This window comes from Rhinolophus sinicus, linkage group LG09 (assembly GCF_036562045.2).
Source record: "Rhinolophus sinicus isolate RSC01 linkage group LG09, ASM3656204v1, whole genome shotgun sequence".
Lineage (NCBI taxonomy): Eukaryota > Metazoa > Chordata > Mammalia > Chiroptera > Rhinolophidae > Rhinolophus > Rhinolophus sinicus.
The window spans coordinates 27397107-27421995 of NC_133758.1; the positions used below are offsets into that span (position 1 = coordinate 27397107).

The 24889-nt window shown below is 37.7% G+C and overlaps 1 pseudogene; it reads left to right on the forward strand.

Annotated features, from left to right (window-relative positions):
- Positions 1 to 9819: 9819 nt before the first annotated feature.
- The window catches only part of LOC109458277 (histone-lysine N-methyltransferase SETMAR), a 46139-nt pseudogene continuing 31069 nt past the window's right edge, over positions 9820 to 24889 (forward strand).

A 24889-nucleotide genomic window follows, 5' to 3' on the forward strand; every position in this document is an offset into this window, starting at 1 on the left:
TTTTTATACTAGGTACAAATACTTTTCATATTGTAACATAGACTTTAAATGTATCAGATTTGCAAAACACCTTTCCCCCATTTGGCCAGACCTTAGTTCCTTCTTTCCTATAGCCAGCTGCAGTGGAACAAGACCATAGATGAGTTCAATAGTTAGAGTACTTAAATCTGGCTTTAGAGTTGGCATTCAAATTGTCTTATTCCCAGGAAATGAACAAATGACATGTAATAAGTGTTCAGTGGATAATGAATCTCAGAAATTTTTCCAAAGGAATTTCTTTGCCTACCATTTTTGCTCAGCTGAAGGTGCTACACTATGACCTATCATGAAAAAAGCCTTTAAGCTGCATTCATCTCTCAACATTCCCTTCCTCATTTATTCACCTGGTCCTTCTTAACATACTCAGAGTATAAGTATAATGACTGGATTGGAGAGAAAACTTCTAACAGTATATCTTTATGCTGAAAAGATTTGTGTGTGTATTCAATTGTGTGTGTGTGTGTGTGTGTGTGTGTGTGTGTGTGTGAGGTACATATAATTTATGCTGGCTTTAAGAGAACATCAACATAAACAATAAATAATAAAATCACACAGAAAAAAAAACAGGACTATTTTTTTTTTCTTTTTTAGAAAATACTTAATCCAATACTTATCAATACTTTATCCAAGAATGATGATTCCTTTCTTTCTCTTAGTACAGAGGTTATGATTTGTTTGTCCTATGTATTCCCCTCAGTTATTAGAATGGTACTAAGTACAATAAGTGTCAGCTGATTGATGAATCAATGTAAAATGTTAGATATATGACTAAGGTAGTATTTAGTTTATCATCATAAATGGCTCTCCAATTGCACATTCTACTTACAGATTCCCTAATTATTTTAATACCATTCACAATGCATTGGATGGCCACCAAGAAGCAGCAGATGTGTTTACAGGGACTCGTATAAAATTTAAGTTGCCAAAGAACATTGTCTTTGAGGAACAAGAGAGACAGACTCATGGTGTGATTACAGTCAGCTTCCTGCTACCAAAATAGGCAGAAACCAAAGCATGAAAGAGACCTTAAGACCCTGCCTCTGCTGTATTTTTAAGCAGAAACTGTGACAGCCTCTCTTTCTCACTACTGGTCTTCACCTCCTTCCCAGCATAGAAGCAACTGCATTATTTTCTTTTTCTCTTGATAAATGATTCCGTCCGTCCCCCCCCACATAGTTGGCAGTATGGGCAACGATAAGTGTTCATTTGTTTAAACTAGCAGAGTGTGGTCAGTTTATTCCTGGGGGAGGAGAGGAAGTCAAATAGGTCTAAAACAGCATCATCTAAGAACACAATCAATTCATTATCTTTTTCATAAAGTTCACATTTGCACACATTAATCATCATGACATGGCACTAGGCAGGAAGTTCTTACCTAAGCAAGTTCTACTCTACAATATATCTTTAGTGTTTAATGGCCTTTGCAACTTGGATTTCGTTGTGTGCTCACTCATCTGTTGTTTCATGAGTCAGTCTGTGTCTTCGTGACGAACTGATTTAGCAACTGGTTTTGAAGTTAAAGTCATAGGCGAGTCAACAGTCCATCCATATCTAGCTAAGGACTTTGGACCATTATGGCTTCATTTCTCTCTGCTATATACAGTGTCAAGGGTAGGAAAAGCTTCTGGAAGAATTTGAGGCTACCTAATAAATTAAGCAGTTGAAAAACTCTGGATGGTGACTGACAAAACAGGATATTAAGTTAATATCTTGGTGGCCATCTTCACACGTGTGAATGGTTATCTACATTAAAGTTAAAAACATAAAGTCACTACCGTGTTTCCCTGAAAATAAGACTTAGCCAGACCATCAGCTCTAATGTGTCTTTTGGAGCAAAAATTAATATAAAACCCGGTCTTATTTTACTGTAATATAAGACCGGTCTATAATATAATATAGTATAATATAATGTAATATAATATAATATAATATAATATAATATAATATAATATACATAATTTAATATAATACCAGGTCTTATATTAATTTATGCTCCAAAAGATGCATTAGAGCTGATGGTCCAGCTATGTCTTATTTGCGGGGAAACATGGCATATACTGCTCCAGAAAAAAGACAACAGTCCTATGAAAAAGAATAAGGGTGAAGATAAGAAATAACTTCCTCTGCAACAGTGAAACAAATTAATGGAAGAAACATTGCAATTTTTGTCAATGAAATGATTCCAGGAGAATCTGGATGAAGATGTGTTGGGGGTATTAAAGTAAATTATGCATTTGCTGTGACATTGGCCTTGATGACCTCCCCAGTTAGAACCCCTGATGTTAAACATTACTTGACATCTAACAGTCTTATTATTTACTAACCAATCAATCTGGTGAAATAACCAGTTTGGTTGTTTTTCTCCCTTCTTTCCTCTTCTCTCCTCTCTTCATTTCCTCCCTATCTCTCTTCCTTTTCTATTTGTGTTTGTTGATTTTCTTTTTTTTAGTTAAATGTAAACCTTTTAATGATGATTATTTAACTCTTATATATAAGCATAGTGGCAGCTGCAAATGTTCCACTGATTCAAACAAAATAATTCAGACCTAATTTGATACCAAAGGATACCGTGTACCCTTCTATGTTAAACTACCTCCCCTGATTAGTGTGATGCTGCTCTTTAAGCTAAATGGCTTATATTATCAAAATTCAGAATAGTTTACCTCATTTTTTTCCTAAATAAAGCATTAAAAATTGCTTATTTTTTTTAATTTTAGAAGGAAGTTTACACTTTTAAGTGACATATACTTAATAAATAGAATCCAAGAAATGTCAAGCACATTTCCAATTCATTCTAAAACAAATGCCAATTTTAGTTTTAAAGCCCCCCTAGAGAAGATTGTAGAATCTCTTCAAAGGCTTTAAAACAAACAAACAAAAAAACATGTTGGGGAAAAAAAAATCCCCTATTTCCTTAATGTTATCTAATATGGGCTTCCTTGAATATGCAAAATAGTTTGTTTCTTATAAACATTTCTCCTATATTTGTAGGTTGCAATTAAATCACCTCTTTGCCTTCACTTCTGTATATTAATTAAGTTGGAACTTTATCTCCTCCCCAGCACTGTTTTGTGCTAGTTCTTTAAAGATTTATGCTGCTTCCTGCTGAATTCTTCCTCAAAACTATTTCCATACAAAATTGGGCTGAATTCTTTACATGCGAAAGCTCATACTGCCCTTCTCAGATTGATGTATATCATCATCCACTATCTGAAAGTTGAGGAAGAAGCTAAAGAAGAATTAGGCCCATCGTCATTAATAGACCCTGAATCATGGCTAGGATTAGAAATCAGAAGTTCATATCAAATAATAGTGAGATGAACAGCAACTTCATCACTCACCAGTCACCTGACAGGTTGCCCTCCAATATCATCTTTATTTTATAGCGCTATATTTCTTACCTCTGGGAATCTATGTGAAATGGATGGGATGATTGGCTGGGCTGTGATGGATAGAGCCATGTTGATTGCTTGTTTTCTAAGACTGAAGACTCTCTGAATGTTAAACCTACTCTGTGGTGGACAGACTTTAAGGCAGCTCCATGACCCCAATCTTCTGGTGTTCATGCTGTTGTATTATCTCTTTCCCTTGTGTGTGGATGCAAACTGTCACTTATTTATAACCGGTACAATACAGCAAAGGTGATGGGATATCACTCCCGTGATTATATTGTTATATACACTCTGTCTTATTAATTGGCTTGTTCTTGCTCTCCTACTAGCTTAAAGAAGCAAGCTGCTATTCTGTGAACTGCTTATAGAGATGGCCACATGGCAGGGAACGGGGGAGTTGAGGATGGCCTCCAGGTGACAGCTAGCAAGAAGCTGGGGCTCTCAGTCTTATACAACCACTAGGAAATGAACTCTGCCAGCGACTGACTGAGCTTCGGAATGGATTTTCCCCAGTTGAACCACCAGACAATAATGCAATCTGGCCAAATGATACCTTGATTGAAACTTTGTGATACCAAAGCAAAGGACCTAGCTACACCATGCCCAGACTTTTAACTCACAAAGACTGTGAGATAATAAATGTGTGTTATTTTAAGCTGCTAAGTGTGTGGTAATTTTTTACCACAGCATATGAAATTAGTGTGCCCTTTTGCAGATGAGAAAAGTGAGTATGTTGACTATAATAAAGGAATTTTCCCAATAATCTCAATAAAGGGATCATAATTCAGAACTATGAGGATGATGATAAAGATTTTTTTTAAGCTTTACCCTAATGATATCTCACTGTAAGAAGACATGGCATAAAATCAGGCTTAAGACTAAATTGTGAAGATGTAGTTTTATTCCCCTCTCCTATACTCTTCAAGAATTTCCTCTGTTCAGGTGCAAATGTAGGAAGAGGGTCTGAGCCTAACACAGAAATGTTGATATAATTTTTGGCATTGTAAAGGAGCTCTGGTTTCATTATCGGTCTTAAAAAAAACTTTTAAATTCATACAATGCATATTAACCTATGATAGGTGTTTCCTTAAAACAAGATAATGAAAACAAGAGTTATTTATATCTAATGCATGGAAATAATTTAAAAACAAAACAAAACAAGACAGAAGGTAGAAGGGAATGAAGAAAAAACAAGAAAGAAAAGGGGAGGGGGAAGAAGGAAAAAAGGAGAAAACAAAGAGAAAGGAAGAGGAAGATTCACACAAGATAATAATAACCCTTTTCAGAAAATACATAAAATACAATTGTTTATAAACCACAGTAGCAAATTAGTTATTTTTACTTTATGTGAACATAGAATGATTCACATAAAACAAATGTTTAAATAACAGACACGCTTTATTTTATGTTATGGACATTATCACACATCTAAATTATTATAAACTTCTTTAAAATACTAAAAATGAATGACTTATTGTCACAGAATTTTGAACATAATGTTCACAACTCATAGATCCTGCTCAAGTTTCGAGTTTCAGCTTATCTTCCACTGCCTGTAGAGTAGGTATTACCAGCCACCCGCTTTAAATGTTGTCTTTTAGATTCAATACCTACAGACTCCCAAATCCTTCCTCGTCCTATAACTAGCTACTTCCAAGACAGGTGCCTATCTTCGTTAATAAGCCATGATAAACTCTGTTCCCTTAATGCAGATAATTAAACAGGAAGGATCCGTTTAGAAACTCTGACAATATACTAGGCCAATTATGTTCAAGGCCTTCAGGGATAGAATTAAAAAACTTTGACAAAACTTAGGTGGTGATTTCTCAGGAAGAGTAGCATTCCATCACTGATTCTGTAGCTTATTACTCTTGTTCAGATTCCATGGAAGGCTTGTACCCTGCGGTTCCTTCCTCGGACATTCAGAGCCCCTCATGCTTTTCTTGGATAACCAAGGTTTCCTATTTTGGTTTTCCATGTGCAAAATGCTCTGACTCCTGTACTTTCTCACCCTTGAACTTTTACCAGCAGGAAATCCTTCCCTTGTACTGAGTATGAGGTGACGCTTGTTGTTAAGTCTTATTCTTTTATCATTACACCAATCTAGATTTTCACCTAAATGAATCCACTCAAACCAACCTGCCACTTACGAGTAGAATACCCCACTTCTCTACATTTCACTCATGGTATGTAGGCACCTGACTAAAGGAAACTGAATTTGAACCTCTAAAGAATGGGCTAATACTTTCAAATTTCAAGGTCTGTGCCACAGCTTTCCTCTGTAGCTTGTTTTTGACCAACCTTGATGACTCACTCAGTCCTTAAAAATATTACTTAATCTGGCACTTCTAGGATCTATTTGAGGACCCTATAGTATTTCTCAAATACCACAATAAAAATTATTGTCCTACTTTTATTGTACATAGGTGTAGTATGTGTATACCTATGTATCTATCAGGTAAAAATATGGTATCAACTACTTTTGATTCCTTATAGTCAAAGATGTGGCATATTGTACACAGTAAGTATTTAACACATTAACTATTAGATAAATAAGTACTTTGATTAAATAAATACTTGCTAATCATCAGTTAAAAATTGGTGAACAATTTAATACTTAGAACTCAACAGTTCAAAGGGGTTCATTTTTTTCCCACTATAATTATGTGGAAAGGCTCCAGTATTAAATGTGGAAATTTACTCCCCAAGTAATGGTAGTGAAGAGAATATTATAAGCAGATAGGACCAGATCCCCAGGAGTCCAATAAGATTATGTGGCCTCAGCCTCATGATTCAGTGTTTAGCAGTGAGATCATTTGAGTAACAAATGCAAGAGAACAGCTGCAAGTTTGTATGGGGTGGAGGTAAATTTAGGTGTAAAAGGAAGCTAATTGCCTTCCTGTGTGCCAAACTTTTCAGATGCTAACAAGATCCTTCTCAAGACCCTGGGGCAGGGAGCTGGAAGGAGAACCTGGAATGCACTTGAACTCAGCTATTGACTCACATCCTAAAATCAGTCATTGAAAAAAAAAAAAAAAGACCTTGATGGAGGTTGAGGATAAGAAAAGGTACTCTGTCAAATGTCAACCTGTATAAATAAAACAAACTTGATTTAATTAATATATCTTAATTCTTTTGGGAGAAATGTAGTTTGAGTCTAAATCAAATGCTTTGATGAAGATGGATACTTAGAACAAGATTTTAGAATTTCTAAAATCTCTGCTCATATCTAGAGAATGACAAATATATCTTACACAATCTCTACAATATTTTGGGAGAAGATATTTCTAAGATAAAAAATAAAGTAAAAGTTATGTCAGTTCTTCATTATGACTTTGCATAGTGTGTGTGTGTGTGTGTGTGTGTGTGTGTGTGTGTGTGTAAACTTTCTGGATGAAAAGCAGATTAAAAACTACTCAGTACTCAATTCCATATACTTAACAGTTAGTTAAACATTCTCTTATAATGCACTGAAATGTTAAAGAGAAAAAGCAAAGTAGTAAAGAAATCAACCAGTTTTCAATTAAATTAGAAAGACAGTCCAGTGTCATGGGGGAAAAAAAAAAAAGGAATAGATTTGTTTTAAAAGTGATTAAGTTGTTTGAGATTATCTGCCACCTGTTCCTATTGGTTGTTTGATGGTGGAACAATACATGTTGGACATCCCTGCTTGTGATATCACAGGTTGACTGTGGGTAAGGCCTAATGATAGGATGGACAGATTTCCAACTCTGGGATCTTAAAAATTTCACTTACCTACTATACTTCCCAGCTTTAGGACTGGAGTATTCTCAAGCAATAACACAGAAAGGTGTTATTCTTTAATGTGTCTCCTATTCAAATGATCCACCACTATTTCCATCACTTCTTTATTCTTAATTTATTCAGAGATTTTCAGTCAGGGCTAGAGGGCAATTATGAGGATGAAATTTTTAAAAGCTAACATTTGAGCCTGATGTACTACACAAAGTCTTAACTCATTCTTCTGGAATAAAACACTCTCTAGAATTTTCTTAAAATTGTCCACTTCCTACATCTATCTATTTGCCAAATGTCCTGCTCTACCTTTGGTCAAAGGCCACTTCTTACAAGGAGTCTTCAAAAATTCCCTCACTCCTTATGGTCATATAGTATTTTGCTTACCTTTAAAGTAACTCACCCCCAAACTTAGAGCTACCTGTATTTCCCTATGCACCTCCGCCATAGGGGACTTTCCACATCTCAGCACAGAGCAATGAGTCGCCCACTCTCTGACACCCTCTATTCATGAAAGGCCATGGAACTCAGGCAATGCTCCTTCTTTCTAGGCTTCTACACTAATCCCTTCTCTCTCCCATGGTTTTCTTTTCTTCTAGGCCTGATATTTGTATTGGACACATTGTACTTAGGTTCTGTGTCTTGTGGCTTTTGATACCAACAATTTTCACACTAGAGGTTATTTTTTGGTTATAGCAAGACAGATGGGGAAACAAAAAATAAGAAATACATAGAAGGACAAGCTTATCCTAATTTCTAAAGCTCTTTTAATCATGCCCATATGCCCACTCTACTTTTCTTCTGACTGGTTGTAAAGAGATGGGCTTCTGCCATGGGATTTCATTCTTATTCACTCTTATTATTGAAGGCCTCATTTCCTCATTTTTGCTGCTAATGTTGAAATCAATGATGTTCCATTTTTTTCCAAAGATGAATTATATTTTCAGAAAAACTTCATTGTCTACCCAGTCTCTGCCTTAGACTGGGATATTCCTACTTGAGAGGTTCTTCTTTCCTCTCTGAAGGGTAAGTTCTTAAAAAGAAGGCATCGTGTCTTTTGTTGTATCTATGTTTTATTTTATATTTTATAAAATATGTTGTATTCTATCATTATATCACACATAACAGACTTACTGTATATTCACTCAATGACACGATTTAGGTGTAATTAATATTCCACAAAGCTTGATATGTAATAAATATTCCACAAAGCTTGATAATATTCCACAAAGCCTGTTTTCTCTTCTGTCTTGTGGAAATACTTGACCTTGGGATGTGGTACATGGCTGATAAATGTGGTGATATCTTAGGACTCAAGAAATGGCAAGAGCTCTCTGCGGGGCCTACACCCAAGCTGCCTCCACATCTTGGCCATTTTAAACAATGCTACAATGAATATATGGATGCATCCATCCCCTAGAAGTAGCATTTTGGGTTTCTTCAGATAAATACCCAGAAGTGGGATTGTGGGACTTTGTCACTTGTTATAGCCTTTATTTTAAAGTCTATTTTGTCTGGTGTAAGTATTGCTACCACAGTTTGTTTGTTTGTTTATTTGTTTTCATTTTCATGAACTATCTTTTTCCCTATCCCCTTACTTTCAGTCTGTGTGTGTCTTTTGATCTGAAGTGAGTCTCTTGTAGGCAGCATATGTAAGGGTCTTGTTTCTTATCCATTCAGCCACCCTATCTTTTGATCAGAGCACTTAATCCATTTACATTTAAAGTAGTCGTGGATAGATATGTAGTTAGCCATTTGTTCTATTCTTTGTTCTATTCTTTCATTTGAGATATATTTCTTTGTCTCCCCATTTTGCTTACCTCTCTGTGTTTGTTTCTATATATTAGGTAGAACCGCCATGTCTTCTGGTCTTAGTACAGTGGCCTTATGCAGTAGGTGTCCTTCGGAGCCCAGTGGCACAGTCTCCCTTGTCATCAGAACTGAATGCTCCAGGTGTGTCCTTGTGTGGGCTGTGTGTGCCCTCCTATTGTAGTACAGCCTTGGTTTCTGTTTTCACATCAATGGGAGGGATTGACCTTTGGGCTGATTGGTTGTGAAGACTGGCTTTGCCTACAGAGGAGGAGCTGTTATGTAGAGGCTGACCCCACAGAGCATGATTTGCTTTAGCAGGTCTCTGGTGCCCAGTCTGCCCTTTGGGATGTTCTCCTTGGAGGTGGCTGAGTGATATTCCAGCTTGGTCCAAAGCTGGCCACTGGACATGCCAGCCCTGGGGCCTCCTGTGAGGGACCTGCTGCAGATTAATTTCAGCTGTAGCCTGTGCCCGGCCTGGGGCCACCTGACATAAGCCACACAGCAATCTGCAGATGGATGCCGCCTGCACTGGGCTTGGGAGTACCTCAATAGGCCAAACCATGAACCAAAGCCCACTGTCACTAGTGCCAGTCCTAGGGCTGCTCAGTCAGAGATATAGGGCATGCTGAAGTCTATGCTGCTTGTCTAATTTTGTGAGTCTTTGAGAGATTTTAAGAAGGTCTGACACATAACCCAAGACAGGCTGTTTGTAGGGAAAAGCCACTGGAGATGGTTTGGTGGCCCCCCAATATGGGTTGGGTGGGACCTCAGGAAATCAGGGCAAAGGAATGGTGTTAGCTAGGTTGATGGAGACTCAGATATGGCAGCCGCCTACATCTGCATGCCAGAAGCGGAGAGGGTAAACAAAGAAACAATGGCTTCTCTGCCAGGTCCTCCATGCAGGAGAAAGCTGCCCCTCTGGCCCTTGCAGCCAGATAATATAATTCCTCCCCATATGTCCATGGTGTCTTTCAAGGTGTTGCCCAGTACTGGAGATCAGAGTGAGAGAGTCCATCAGCAAGTAAGGCTGTGCATGGGCCTTTTAAGAGTATCACCTGTGACTGCAGCTGCCCTAGTCTTACTCAGCCACAATCTCCATTGGTTTTCACAGCCAGAAGTTATGGGGACTTCTCTTCTCATCACTGGAACCCTGGGCTGGGGAGCCTGGTGTGGGCCTGGGGCCCCTCACTCCTCCTGGGGTGATCACTGCAGCCAAGATTTCCCTCTTGATTTCCTGATTTTCAATGGTCACACTCCAGTGTGGGACGAGCCTGTTTGGTTTCTCTGCCCCCCCACCATCAGTCTCAAGTTGTCTTCTTCTTCATGTCCTTAGTTTTAGGGCTTCAGTTCAACTAGACTTCAGGTGATTCTCAGTGATGGTTGTTCTGTACTTTAGTTGTAATTTTGATGTGGTTGTGAGAGGAAGTAAGCACAGCATTTACCTGCTCTGCCACCTTGATCATAAGAGTGCAACATCAGTTCCTTAAACTTGTCTTATGGTGCTTATTTACCCTTGAATTGTAGTACATACACTTGAAGTATATTGCCTTCCATGACCCACAGGTTAAGCCTGCTAATTTTAGGGAAACTGAAAAAAAAAACACTAAAAAAAAAAGAAAAAAAAGTATTGTGATGACCACCATTATGCTGTGTTAATTATTCCATTATGAAGAAAAAATACTTGCACCATGGACATACATCAAAGACAGTTTAACTTAAAGAATGTACATTTAGATCTCCTGTTCCAAACACGTTCTCAAAATATGCTCACCAAATAATGAGAATTATGGTTGACTTCTCCATCACAGTTGCCTTTATGGTCCCTAATAGTAGCCATACAATGGCTATGTACCAGGCAATGCTCCATTTGGGCCAATAATAGGATTAGGCCAGTCAACTGAGTGACTTAAAAAATAGACTATTTTTTAGAGCACTTTTAGGTTTGCAGAAATACTGAGCAGAAAGTTCAGACAGTTCCCACAGAGCCCTTTTCCACCTTCTCCCACATCCACAGTTTCCCCCAATATTAACATCTTGCATTCAGTGTGGGTGATTTGTTACAACTGATGAGCCCAATGGACTTTTGCCACTCAGTTAGAAGCCATTATATTTCCTGGCACAAGTCTGGAATTTAAGCCTCCCAAGTTTGTTCTTAAAGGAAGCATGGTCCAACACAATGTCAGGAAATAGAATTCATCTCATTTGCCAAGTGGATTGCTTAACTATTTTGAGGAGATGCAATGTTTTTTGAAGCTGCCTTCATATGCAGCTGGAAAGCAGGTCATCACTGATTAACAATGACTGCCAGGTACTTGGATGAAGAGAACGGTAACATACATCATACCTATTTGTGATATTGGAGTACCAAAAATATGTGGTATTGTGAAGCAGAAGCCTGAATTCTAGCTCTCTCCAGCATAATTCTATCATCTCAAGGTGCTAATCTAACCATTCTGAATCTCAGGCATAATAAAACAGAAATATTATTCTAACTTCCTGAAAGCAGCACTCTGAACTATTAATAGAAGAAATCTTGAAATTACAGCTCTAAAACACATGATTTTAAGTGTCTTTAAAAAACATTGCTGACTCAGTTTTTATCAACTCAACCAATAGACAGACAGCTGGCATTTTTAACACCATATAGTTTTCTTGGCTGAAAGTAACTATTTCCATAATTAAATCCAATAATTTATTCCTGGCTTAACTCAATCCAAACTCAACACACTAAAAAATATCAAAAAGCAAAAAAACAAAAAACAAAACAAAATAAAACAAACAAACAAAAAAACACGGTGGGGAAGAAAAATAACTAACATATTTCCCATTTGATCATTACATTCTATTTTGGTGGCTGTCAAAAACAATATCTAATTTACAGTACTTTATATTGAATCATCTGACAGTTTGATTAATTTGATTAATTAATTTGTTAGAATTCTATCAACTCTGCTACACCATAACTTGAATATGAAACTACGCAGTGAAAAATAGCTTTAAAATGAATTAAAGATGTCATTATTAGAGGTTTGATGTTATTAACTTATCATCTGGAAATGGCAAAATGAGATGAAATTAGGAAATTAAGAGAAAAACTAAATAAATTTCCAAGCTAAACATGCATTGTAAGATATGTAACAAGTACTTTAAGGTGTTTGAAATTATATAGATTCTGAAGGTTGCTAGATGATTGGATGGTTTAAAAGAAGATTTGTTGGGAAATACATTCTTATATCTTGGGGCTTGTTTTTGATTTCCAGCTAAAAATGAGACTGCCCGGCACTTTAGATTATACCTTCCGTTTGGCACTCAAGTGTGGTAAGTCCAGCAGGACCCTTGTGGAGAAAGTCTGCTCAAGTGCTGGATCATCTCCTTGTGTCAAACATTTTCTCTAGGGGGAGAAAATCAATCTATTTGCTGCACTAGTTGTTATGCAATCTGCTATCTGGACATCATACCGCTGATATGTTGAAAACATCTCTCAACTGACAGCTTTCTGAAACTGGTTTTCCCAGTTATCCAGCTGATGAGCTTATAGCCACCCCACATTTTCCTGACCACTGCAATTTCACAAGCAGGGCATAGTGAGGTAATCACCTGACCTCAGCAAAACCATTGTGTAAAGGAAATTTTGTTAACATTGTTGTCAGCACAGCTGGATGGACTAACATTGCTTTCCTTTGCAGATTTGAAGTCTGAATTCCAGCAGCCAGCAATGGTGTTCCTGGGTTCTTGCTGGCATGTGTCTGCATCTGGCTCATGCTTCTTTCTCAGGTGGTTAAGCAAACTGCCCATTTCTGGAAAAGTTCTGCAGCACAAAAGGAAATTTGCATGCGGCCTCTCTCTCAGGACATGGAATTGCAGGATTGACCTATTATTTCAAAATTGGGGTAGGAAAGTACACAGGAGGGTAAAATCCACATACTCGCTCCTCTTTCTGAGTGCCCACTGCAGGTATAAGTGTCTTTAGGTCTTTGTGAGCAACTGAATAGAGATTGCATACATTTGCATATTTTACTCTTACCCACATAGACTGTGGCATATTCTGAGGCAAGATTACCATCCAGAATAATATTATCTTTTTTAGAGATTTTATGTTTTGAATGATTTCACATTTATTTTGAAATATCTTTTGTATTGATTGAATGTTCCCTGGACATTGAAATAAGGAAGGGTATACACAAAAACTGAGGACAAGGAGAGAAAGGTCAGAGATGCCAGAGATTGTGGGCAAGGGAAGAGAGCCTCAGATTCACTCCTGTTGGGAAGGAGGAGGGAGAGTTTGGGAGCATGGACTGATGGAGTGACACAACCTTATGAAAATTTTGAGATTAATATTTTTATTCTCCCACCTTCCTTTACTCTTACCATCCCCTTGTGCTCTATCTAAATTCCCAGTTCCCAATTGTTTTTTCTCCTTTAGTATCACAGTCAGACCAGACATGCTTTCTTCAGGCTGCAGACCAACCCTGTGACTTCATTTTCACCCCAGATCCAATGATCCAGCCCTTTAATTCCGACCCTCGGCTACATCATCTTGTATGAGAAGATCTTTAATAGCCTGAAAAAGGTGACTAGATAACAGTGACATAGAATCGTAGATCTCAGTGAGATGTTTATGTCTAAGTAAAACTTGGTAGAGACTGAGTTACCTTAAATGAAATAAACAATGGATGGCAAAATCAGTCTCTGGTACTATGGAGTAGGGGGACCATTGGTCAGAAATATCATCCTGATGCTCATCAAATCAATGCACAGGTGTCTAAAATTGCAAAGACATGTGTAGTGTTGCTCAACAAATTATAGGTACTGTAACCAAGAGGTGCTCACTAAAATTGAAACAATTGGTTTTATATTTAATAAAAGGAATCTGTCTTAGCTTATGATAAGACATGGCATTCAATATAAAGACAAAAACTGATTCATGAGTAACTAAGAGGAGCTTATAGGCAGCTTCATGAAATACCAATATTCAATGCCAACATAATAAAATTAACCCTGACCACCTATCAACCACACTTCTGTCGTCCTAAATCATATGGGCCACTGTGCAGAATTAGGAGCAGCTCCTATATGACTACATTCTAACTGTGTTTGAAAAAAATTCTAAACCCAGAACTGTTTTACAGTCAAACACTTGCTCCCAAGATCCACTTTTAGTCTTAAGAGCATCCCTGACTACCTGTGAGCTCAGGGACCTTGAAGCACAGGGTTGGCCACCACTTCCTCAAATATTTAAGGAGCCTTCTGCCGAGTTGTACGTCAACACAGGAAAATAATGTCACTCTTGTTTTTGGTCTCAATTTCTAAAGAAAAAGAGTTAGCATAGATAGGATGTCCCTTCCAACATAGTTGGTAATACATTTTTTGCCAATCTATATTTGGTTTCAGACCAGTCTCTCAGCGTTCTCTCATCCTGTGACCACACTAATTGAAGTCTCTTCAATATTACTCTTCATGTATGAAGTGCTCAATAAAGTGGTTAAGTTGCCTTGATGAATGGACTCATCTCTAGTCATTTGCTCCCCCAGCCATTCCAAGGTAGGTCTCTATGGGACAGCTCTGGGACCCCTTGGAATCCTGGCCTCAGTTGAACTTACGTCTTCAATATTTTCTCCTTAACACAGGTTATTTTTATTAATTGCAATGAACAAAGATGGTTGGACTCTGCATCTTTGTTTTAAACTCCTAGGGTAAGCAAATGAGGACATTTGCTGACTACCCACTGTGAATAGCGTACTTCAAAAAATCTGAATTTATAAACAAAACAATTAAATAATAAACAAACAAACAAAAATTTCTTTCCTGGTTCTAAAGTTGAAACAGAGGATGGATGTTATAAGTAGAGTGAATACACACGTCCTATTCTAAATCATAATCAGAGCTCTAGTTAAAAAATCATCTTCTGAGAGTTGATCCCCTCTTCTTACTGAGATGACGTTCCCTCAGGTCACAGTCACTTCTCTGCTCTTCTAATGAATGCCAGTCTCTCTCTGCTCACGTCTCACATCTAATTTGATGAAACATTTTATGGACTTCCCAGGGTTAATATTTACTATTTTGTACATACCTTGTCTCCCTACTTATATGGTGAGATTTCTGAGATTAGGGATCTAGACTTACACCTCCTGGTATTCTTCACTCTTGGCACAAAACCTCCATCCAAAGGATTCAGGAAAGCTCTCTTCTTCAGGTTGCTACAAGACTGGCCACTTTTCAGACTTAAGGTCTCAATTCAAATGTCAATGAGGCTTTCCAGGGTAGCCTAGCTAAAACATTGGTCAACATTGCCAAGAAGTTAGTCTACTCTGCAATGTCCCATTTGTTTGCTTCATAGCAACTCTGCTGCGATCCTTTATTTCATGTGCTTCTTTATTTTCTGTTTTTCCTACTAGACAAAAATATCCATGAAAAAATGGGCTTTGTTGGTTTTATTTCCTACTGTATGTACAACCAGAGTTTACCTCATTTCCTAGCACATTCATTCATTATTATTTATTTGATTTTTTTATGTTTCAAATATGAATACATAAATATTTTAAAATAAGTATTTATTTACTGAACTATGTATCATTCATTCATCTGGATTCTCAAGATGATGGTGAAGATGATGATGATGATAGAAATAAACCGTTGGAGAAATCTCATATATATAAATATATTAACTCTAAATAAGTTTCCTTTTTTAATTAAAAAATTTTGAGGTGATAATGGTTAGTAAAATTACATAGGTTTCAAGTGTACAATTCTGTATTACTTCATCTATATATAACATTGTAGTTAATCTAAATAGCTTTTTGATTCCCATTTAAAAGCAAAATTTAAGAAAAATAATTTAAATTTTAAATTAAAAGCAAAATTTTGCCAGGAACAATTAGTATATTTAAAGAAGATAGAAAAGTAAGTTGTTTTTAGTGAGTTTGGACTTAAAACATGATGTTCACTAGAGGTGATGTGTCTATTGAGTTCCACGGAACACACTGATGTAGGGTATATAAGATCTGGGTAGTTGAGAATGGCCTGCAATCTGGGAATCCGGGAGAGTACCATTTGACAAATGAGAAAAAGTGATATTAGAAGTTGCTCTAATCAGATCATTGCCTTCATTTCAAATTGTGTAGTCTATTTCTTGATTGTCAACCATCTTGACATTGAAGATAACTGTCCTTTATTGTTTTCTCCCAATGTAGTTAACAAGCATAATTGTTTCTATTTCATGCACATTCTATTTCTGTCGCCAGTTGTTAAATAGCTACCTACGTGGGATTCTTGCCAAAATGGTCTTATTGTTATATCCTAACTGGGTAACCAATTGCTACAACCCATGTATTTGGCAGTAGTTTGGATGTTTTTAGTTCTGTTTATAAAAAAAATGAGGTAAAAAGGAAAAGACCTGCAATTTAATCAAGAAAACACCCCAAATTTCTCCCCTTTATTTCCTTGGCTACATCTACATATCATCACCATGGCTTTGACAGTATTTTTCGACCAATATGGAAAGATCAAAATCAAATCCTAAGGTCATATATATGTGGCCATTTCCATTACTTCTCTGTTACCAGTATGACCTTAGGAAAAGCCAATGGTTTGTTTCATTGACTACCAAAATTGTCATAAAAGTAATCAATTAATCAGGACTAGACATCTAGGAAACTTATAGGATACAATGAAGTACAACAAATGTTTAAAGAGCTCATGGAACTCACAAGGCATGGGGAAGGGGTGCTTTCCTGGGCATTTAATGCCATAGAATCTATAATCATAGGACTGGAATCAATATTAGAAATCATCTGATCCAACCCTCACTTTATGGCTGTGCAAACGGAAGCCCAGAAAATGTAGGTGACTTGTTCAAGGTTATTAAGTGTGCCAATGGCAGAGTCAGAGCCAGGGCCCTTGCTTCCCCACCAGGTAACAATTTAGAAGGAATTAATTGACATCACCTGAACATACAGCAGGAAATGGGACAGCGCCTCGGGGAGTACAGAAATGCTGGGAATTGCTAAATAGGAATCTAGAGAAAGGAATTACAGTAACAGCCACCATTTATTGAGAAACTATTATGTGTGAGGCATATTGCTTGACATTTTATAAACTGATCTCAAATGTTCACAACAGCTCTACATGGTAGATATTATTCATTTTATTTTCCAAATGAAGAAATAAGTTCAGCAAAGATAATTAACTAGCCTAAAGTCACAGTCAGAAATAAGATTCACACTGAGCTCACATTCTTTTTCCTAAGCCAAATTTTCCCAAGGTGATACTGAAGGTCTAGGGGCCATGTTTGATCTGACCAGAGAATTCATGTAATGGAAGCACATGAAGGGTAGGTTCAAATGATCTAATTGGACATGATCATGGGAGACTTTTTATGCTGGACTAATGACTGAGGATTTTAACAGGGATTCTAATATTCTAATATCTAAGATCATATTTGAAAATTGGTGCTTTAGAAAAGGGACTTTTGTAGTGAAGGCCATATGATCAATCAGTTGGAAGATTGATGAAGACATGGAAACCAATAATAAGTGTTTGATTTCTTGTCCCTCCCTCTTATTTCCTTACAACACTCAGAGCTATTCTGGCAGGGGGATTTGAAAAGTGATCCCAAGTCCTCAGAGGCATTTTTCCTTCTGGCACAGCCAGTCTTGATTTTCAGCATGTACTTACTGTTCTGATTGGTCACACATCTGTTCTGTTGGAGGTACCCATACCTCAGCAGATGTTCCAATTTTGAAAATAACTTCTTTGTATATGAAAATGAATCTAACCCATCCTTCAAAGCTATCTCCTACTGCATCATGTGTGTTTCTCTACACAATTCAGCACTTCACAATTCAGTATCTTCATTAGTAACTCTAATATTAGTTAACCTAAGTGTTGTAGAAGGTCCTGGAATTTACATTTTGCTGTTGCTATTCTCCCAGCACAGCAAATGAGGCTGTTCAGTATTTTGCCAGTGTTTACCTTTTACCCTCCATCTTCCTACCACTCATTAATAGGCATAAGTCATTCATACTACTCAGAGAGCTGTTTGTTTTTTCTTCCCTATCTGCATGAACTCCTTTGTTCTCCTGGAATACTCCTGCTTAATTTGCAAACATTGAGGACAACCTCCTGTAGTAACTCATCCTATTTATGCTATCACAGAATCCTGTGCTTAAACATCTCAGAACAATTATATTTGATGACTATTGTTGAACTTATTGATCACACATTTCTCCTCTAAACTGGAAATTTCTCCTAGATGGCAATTTAATTTTCAACATAGGTTTGATTTTCAACCTATAGAAGACCAGGCACTGCTTTATAAATATTTTCAGGAGGAAATATTGAAGAAAGGAAGGGTAAAAGAATGGAAGAAGGAGGTGGAAGAAGCATTTACATGTGAGTGAATTAAACCTACAAATAGTTATTATTGTTTGTTCTGGGATTTCTAGTTTCTCAACTTGTGGTTGATTAAAAAAGTGATGTTATCTCAACATGGAGACCAGTTAGTTATCCATATTATACCTGTTCTACCAACCAAGAAAAAAAAATCTACAGAAACATGTGGATCATTGGGCATATCAATCATATATAAATATTGAATAAGTAAATAAGAATGCAGATTCAAGTAGAATTTGATCATTGGTTAGATTGAAAGCATTATTACTCTTAGCTGTCTGTCATCCAGTGCCTAGCAACAGGTTGGAAACATGTTACTTAAGGGAAGAGATAATGGCTTACTCATTATATGTTTTAACCTCTGCATAGCACAGTGTCTAGCTCATAGTAACTTTATAGTCAAAATTTGGGTAAATGTTAAAACAATATTCCACACTTTATGCTTGTTGACTAAACCCTGGTTTTGTTACTTAGAGGTCTGTAATGTTCGTGAGCCCCAGTTTCCCCATCTGTGAAGAACAAATATATATCTACTCACTTTTACTGTTCTGAAGATTATCAGAGATAATATATTTTTAAAGACTGGATAAATGTTAAAGTCCTTAAAAAGCGTGAGCTATAGCTATTACGGATGGATTGAAGTAAATGTATTAGTTCTTCCTATAAGCAACATCAATGTTCAGGGTGAAAATAAGAAAGTTATCAATATATATTAAGAGGATTGAGAATAAGAGGAATTTACCCTTTTCTAGCTTTGCCTCTGAAACTATCCTTTTCATGCCTTGTCATTTTTTCAGTTAAGAGTTGTCTACATTGAATAATTTCTTAAGATGGTATGACAGCCTTACTTTGTAAATACTAATTAAAAGAGCCAAGATACAGCTTATAGAGGTCAAATGAATGGAGATGCTTTACTGCTAGGACAGATTTGGCCCTTTCCATGGGAATCCATCACTGAAACAAAGGAACTTCCATTTCAATAATCTATGAATATGAGTTGACCATTATACAGAAGTTTCTGAGAAACATTCCTTATCGATTACTTTAGAAAATATGCAGTTTAAAAAAAAAAAATCAAGATTTATCAACTTGTGTCTGACTGGATGCAGTGCTATAAAATGTTATCAGTAGAAAATTACTGTCCCATTGCTGTTTGGTCATTTGGCTTAGCACTGATTTAAAGAAGCTAAAGGTGTGGGTTTAATTATTGAACAAATGCCTTAATATTTTCTCAGGAAGTAAGACATTTCTTCTGTGTACATCTGATCTCTGTCAAAGGAAGAACCAGGGAGAAAATAAGAATAGTTACGGAAGACCGGAAGACCGGTTACCACTTGAAAAGGGATTGCAGAGGAAGAAACTCACCCTCCCTGAGTTCTTCCTCTACTGTAGGCACTAGGCTTGGTGATATGCATACATTTTCTCATTTAATCCCTGCAAGGGAGGAATGAGTCTTCATACTCCTGAGGAAAGAAATGAGGGCTTAGTGAGCCCAGGTAATTTGCCTAAGGTAACCCATGTGGTAAGTGCCAGAGTAGGGATTGAAACTAGTGTGTCAGACACTTACTGGAGTACCACGGTGTTGCAGGTTATGACAGATATTTTCAGTTTGCCTCTGTAACCTCTTTCTACCTTCTCCCTCTTTCAGCCCTGCAAGACTGATCTGTGATGAACCACATTAAAGAGCTTCCATGCCCTCTGGTTTCTATTGGGGTTTAATTGATAGGAGCTCTGGAGGAGATGGGAAAGAAAGAGGAGGGAGAAGGATTTTATTATTACCCGATTCCTTCCTTGTCTGGTCTCCTTAGGATATCTGTGTTCTTTAACAGAAAATCACTGCTTTCCTTAAGGTGGTTTGTTTAACACACTACTGGGCTTCTGGACCCTGGCAACTTCTTCCTCTCCTTGTCCTACAGGCCTTGGGTGATAACAGCTCTCAAGTGCCATTCCTAGGTTCCCGTACTACTTGTGTTTCCTCTAGACGAGCCCACACCTGTAGGTTAGAAATACCGTAATGTGAGTGTGCCATTTATTTCCTACTGACGCCCTGAGTGAAACAGGTATATCTGGAATGTGTAAAAAAGTTGCATCAAAATACAATCACAAGGTAAATACTTTGTCCAAAATTCATAGTGCCACAATTTTGTTGCTAAAACTATGTGCTTTGAAATGAATCAAAGTTTAAAACTGCTTGTGACTTAGGGACTCATAACTAAGAATGACTGCTCTCCTAGAACTGTGTTCCCCAGACAAGAAGCATGCTGTGACTTATAATGATGAAAAATGCATTCACTGCAGAAATTTAACATTAACTCCATGAAGTTTATGTAGAGAATGTTTTCAGTCAACAAAACGTGTCAGAGCAGTGAGTAAAGTTTTAGAAGGAAGGCTGAGTTTAGGGATGCTGGGGGAAATACAAATTGAGGATCATACATTTTATAATGTCTGTCTCAGGCTACAGCAAACAAATGTTCCCGTCAGTAGTTTACAATGAAGTAGAGAAATCATTTAACTTACTGCTAAATGCTTGTGATAATTACTTGCTTTGTGATAAAATTAATTTCTTAAAAAACTGGAATTTTTTTTTCTTTTTTTAAACAAACTTAGCACAAACTATATATTTTCCCTGGTTAAAAATAAATGAATACATGAATGAATTAGAAGAAATGTTTCTTGGATAAGCTAGTTTTTTTTCTTGTTTGTTTATCTGTTCACTTTATTCGAAGAGGCTGTAGATAAAGGAGCAAAAGTATTAAGTGAAAATTATGAGAGCTTATTAGATGCACCACTATTAGTGGGTTTAATGTAGAGATGGCTATTCTAATTTACTCATTAAGGAGTAAATATTTAGACTTTACCTTTGAAGATTTAGACAAATTCCCATGTAGAGCTCCTTTAAAGTAAGTATGGGAGTTTCTTAGATTCATGTCCAGAAAGGTAATCATGTTCTAATGCTTCTTAGAAATGGAACTCAAGGCTAATTTGTAAGCCAGGTTATATTTTTATTAAAAAAAAAAATTTGCTTTTCAAATTATTAAAAAAGGCTCTGAGCCTTCAAAAGACAAAAGTAATAATTAAACTTTTGCGAACATATTTGACAATCGCCATAGTATTGCCCAGTGGATTACCCATTCCAGGCCACCTCACCACCCCTTGTGCTAGAATCTCCCTCTTTCCAGCCTTTGCAGCCATCCCATCCCCCTGCCAACGTCTTTTGAGTCCTTCCTGAAAGTTGAGCTCAGTGATTCTCAAACCATTCAGTGTCCACATGAAATTTTTAGATAATTTATCATAAGACGTGGTTTCCTGAATTCCTCCTCAGTGATTCTAATTCACTAGAGGCCTATAAATATTTACTTGAACAAACACCTCAGGTTCCCAGATGTAGGTGGCAGGAGAACATTGACTTAGTATTCTCCAGTATTCTGTGTTTATCTTGACCACAGGTAGGCGTGGGTGGATTACGGTATTTTATCTAGCACAAATCTTGACTCAGTAACAAGTTTCACTTTCTACAAATGCAGCTTTATTGTGATGCCCTAATTCTAAAAACTGGAATGCAGGGCTGTTCTCAAGAGCAGCAGTCACCTTGACTCTCACTTCTGCTAAAGGGGTAGCACGTGTTTTGCTGAGTCCTGCCCAAGTTACCTTTGGGGCCAGGACTCTTGTCAATCTCTTCCTTCCTCTTGTCAGTCTCTCTGAGGACTTGAAGTTCTTGCTGAGAACTTGGTAGCAGCTGAAAGACTTTGTGCATGTAAGTATCTATACATGGTTGCCTCCCGATTCTTTCCTTCCCTGCTTTCATGCTGGGTCCTTTGTATTGGAAGCAGAATAGTGCAGTAGTTGTCACATGCATTAGAGTCAGACCACCTGAGTTGAAATCTTGATTCTGTCCCTCACTAGCTGGCTGACCTTGAGTATGTTAGACTCTGTGACTCAGTTTCTTTTGTGCACGATGGGAATGGCAACATCAGTGACAACCCCATAGCACTGCTGTGAGAATTAAATGTAATACACATAAAGCACTTACCACAGTGCCTGGCACATACTTAGCACTAAATAAGTGTTAGCTAGTACAGTTACCAAAGGGATGACCTTACTGGATCATGCTATTATCATCTTGGGGTAGAATGGACTCTCTCCAGCTAGACCTCTTGTCATTTTCTGTCTCACCCTAACAGAATGGCACAGCCACTCCTGGTCTGCCCCCACCCCACCTCAGACAATTGGCCACTTGAGGCTTCAACTAATTGAGATCATTAACAATGTCTTCTTATTTTTCTACCCTTTGCATTTGGTCTGAAAAGGACACTAAAATTCTTTATTAACTTAATACATGAGTAAATGGATAAGCTTCCTAAAATGCCAGACTGTATTTTTCATTTTTTTTTTTTAGGTTTCTTCATTTGTGAGTTTGCCAGAGTTATTGTACTCTCATGAATTGTCTAGTGTTATCAATTCCTTTAGCCTAAAAAGGAAAGTGAAGAAACTTGAGATGAAAACTATAAAGAAGAAAGAGCATTGCCAAGAAGAGGAATGGCATAGACTTCTCCAGACCTTTAGCCACTCACACAGAAGTATTTTTATGTATATGGAGTATACATGGACACTGGAAGGTGCTAGCTCTTAAAAATAGCCTATGCAGGACTCCATAATAAAATGAGTGGATGTATGGCAGCTAAATTCTCTTCCTTGGAAAACAGACTGTCCCTGTTCACACATTTCGCTATTGTATGGATTCTTCTACAAACTGGGTTTCAAAGTTAGAGAGAAGTGGGTGATAGCCTACCCTGCCTCTTGACCTAACAAACTTGACCTGTTGCCTGCCCCTCTCTTGAGGTCTGACTCTGTGATCTAAGCTGTGGCAAATCCTGGGGATTGCTAAGAAGTGCAATGCTGTCTCTATCCCATACTCCAGTGACTGTGAAAGGCCTTATTTGCTCCCCCTTGCTGAGGATGCAGCTGTATGGTGGTGATATGGGTCCATCTGTCTTTGCAGCAGCCTGGGAGGCCTCCTGTGACATGGACTAATGTTCCAGAACTCCGAACCAACCGCAAGGCCTGCAGTTCAGCGGAGCAATTGTGGTTCTTGGGGTCCTGAAGTCCACCTGGGACATTGCTAGGTAAATGAACACTGGGGACAGGACTCGGACAGCTTAAGCCTGCTTTGTAAGAAAGGCTGGAAGTAACGTAAGCTCCAGACACACTGTCATTTAAAACTGGAAAAAAATTTGACCATGTCAACTTTTATTTCTTATTATCTCCCAGAGACCCGAAACGGTTTACTAGGAAGAGAAAAAAAGGGGGGAGGAAAAAAGATCAGTCTATATCCCCTCTGAAATCCTGTTCAGAGGATTTGCTGCAGTGGTATTCCAACTTCAAATAAGGCTGATTAAAATAAAATTACTCAGTCTCCTGACCCATAGCAAATTTCATGAGCTGCAATTTGTCTAGTAGTTGAGCTGTGAGTACAACCTGATTGGCTATAATTTAGGTTTATAGTTCCTTTATTTCCCCCTCAAACACAGTAGAATCCAGTGATCCTAAAATAAAGAATTAGAAGAAAAAAGGGGACTTAGTATAAACTAAGGAAACATACAAAGGAAATTAAAAAAGATATATATGATAACATTGTTTGCTTTTTGAAAAGATTGAATTTTCAATGTCTCTGGAGTTTTACAGGGGGACACTGCCCTTATGTTTGCATTTGTATATTCCATTCTAAACTTCCTGACTATGTTTATGTTTGCCCTGCTAGATTGTGTTTTCTCTCTCTCTCTCTCTCTATACCTCCCTCCCCCTCCCTCTCCCTCCCTCCCTCCCTCCCTCCCTCCCTCCCTCCCTCCCTCCCTCCCTCTCTCTCTCTCCTGTTGTCTCTTTCTCCTTCTCTCTCTGTTTTCATCTCTGATTTCTAGATCTGTAAGTCACAAGAGAACTTCCAATTCTGAAAATGCTGAAGCCCCCACAGTACCAAGAATTTCCAACCCATTGTCCAGGGAGAGTGGCTCTTTCTGTCTACATGCTGCCACTTTCTCCTTCTCCCACGGTTATTAGTGCTCTTGACAACAAAGTGCCTTCTTTTTTACAAATGTCCAGTAAAGCACGTTAGCAGCCCTGGCAGGAGGAGAATATCTTTGAACTCCTATTGTGCCGGATGTTGGGACAAATCTTTTCAACATCCAGAAAGGAAATGCATGCTAATGCAAAGAGCAATATTGGGGAATAGACACCTGTTTCATTTTCTCCTTACCAATCAAGACCACAGAGATTACACATAGATTAAGCCCTCGTTGGCCTTAGAACATTAGTCCTGCAATTTAGGTCTCTCCAATGAGCTAGAGGGAGGTGTACTGGTAAAGTAGAGAGACAATTTGAAGCCCAGGCAGACGTTTAGACTTCTCAGTAAGGCATCACTGACTGAATGGTGATTACATATACTTTTGGCAACATAATTTCCTTAATTCTCTGTAAGACATGGAAACATTGCACCTCTTCCTTTT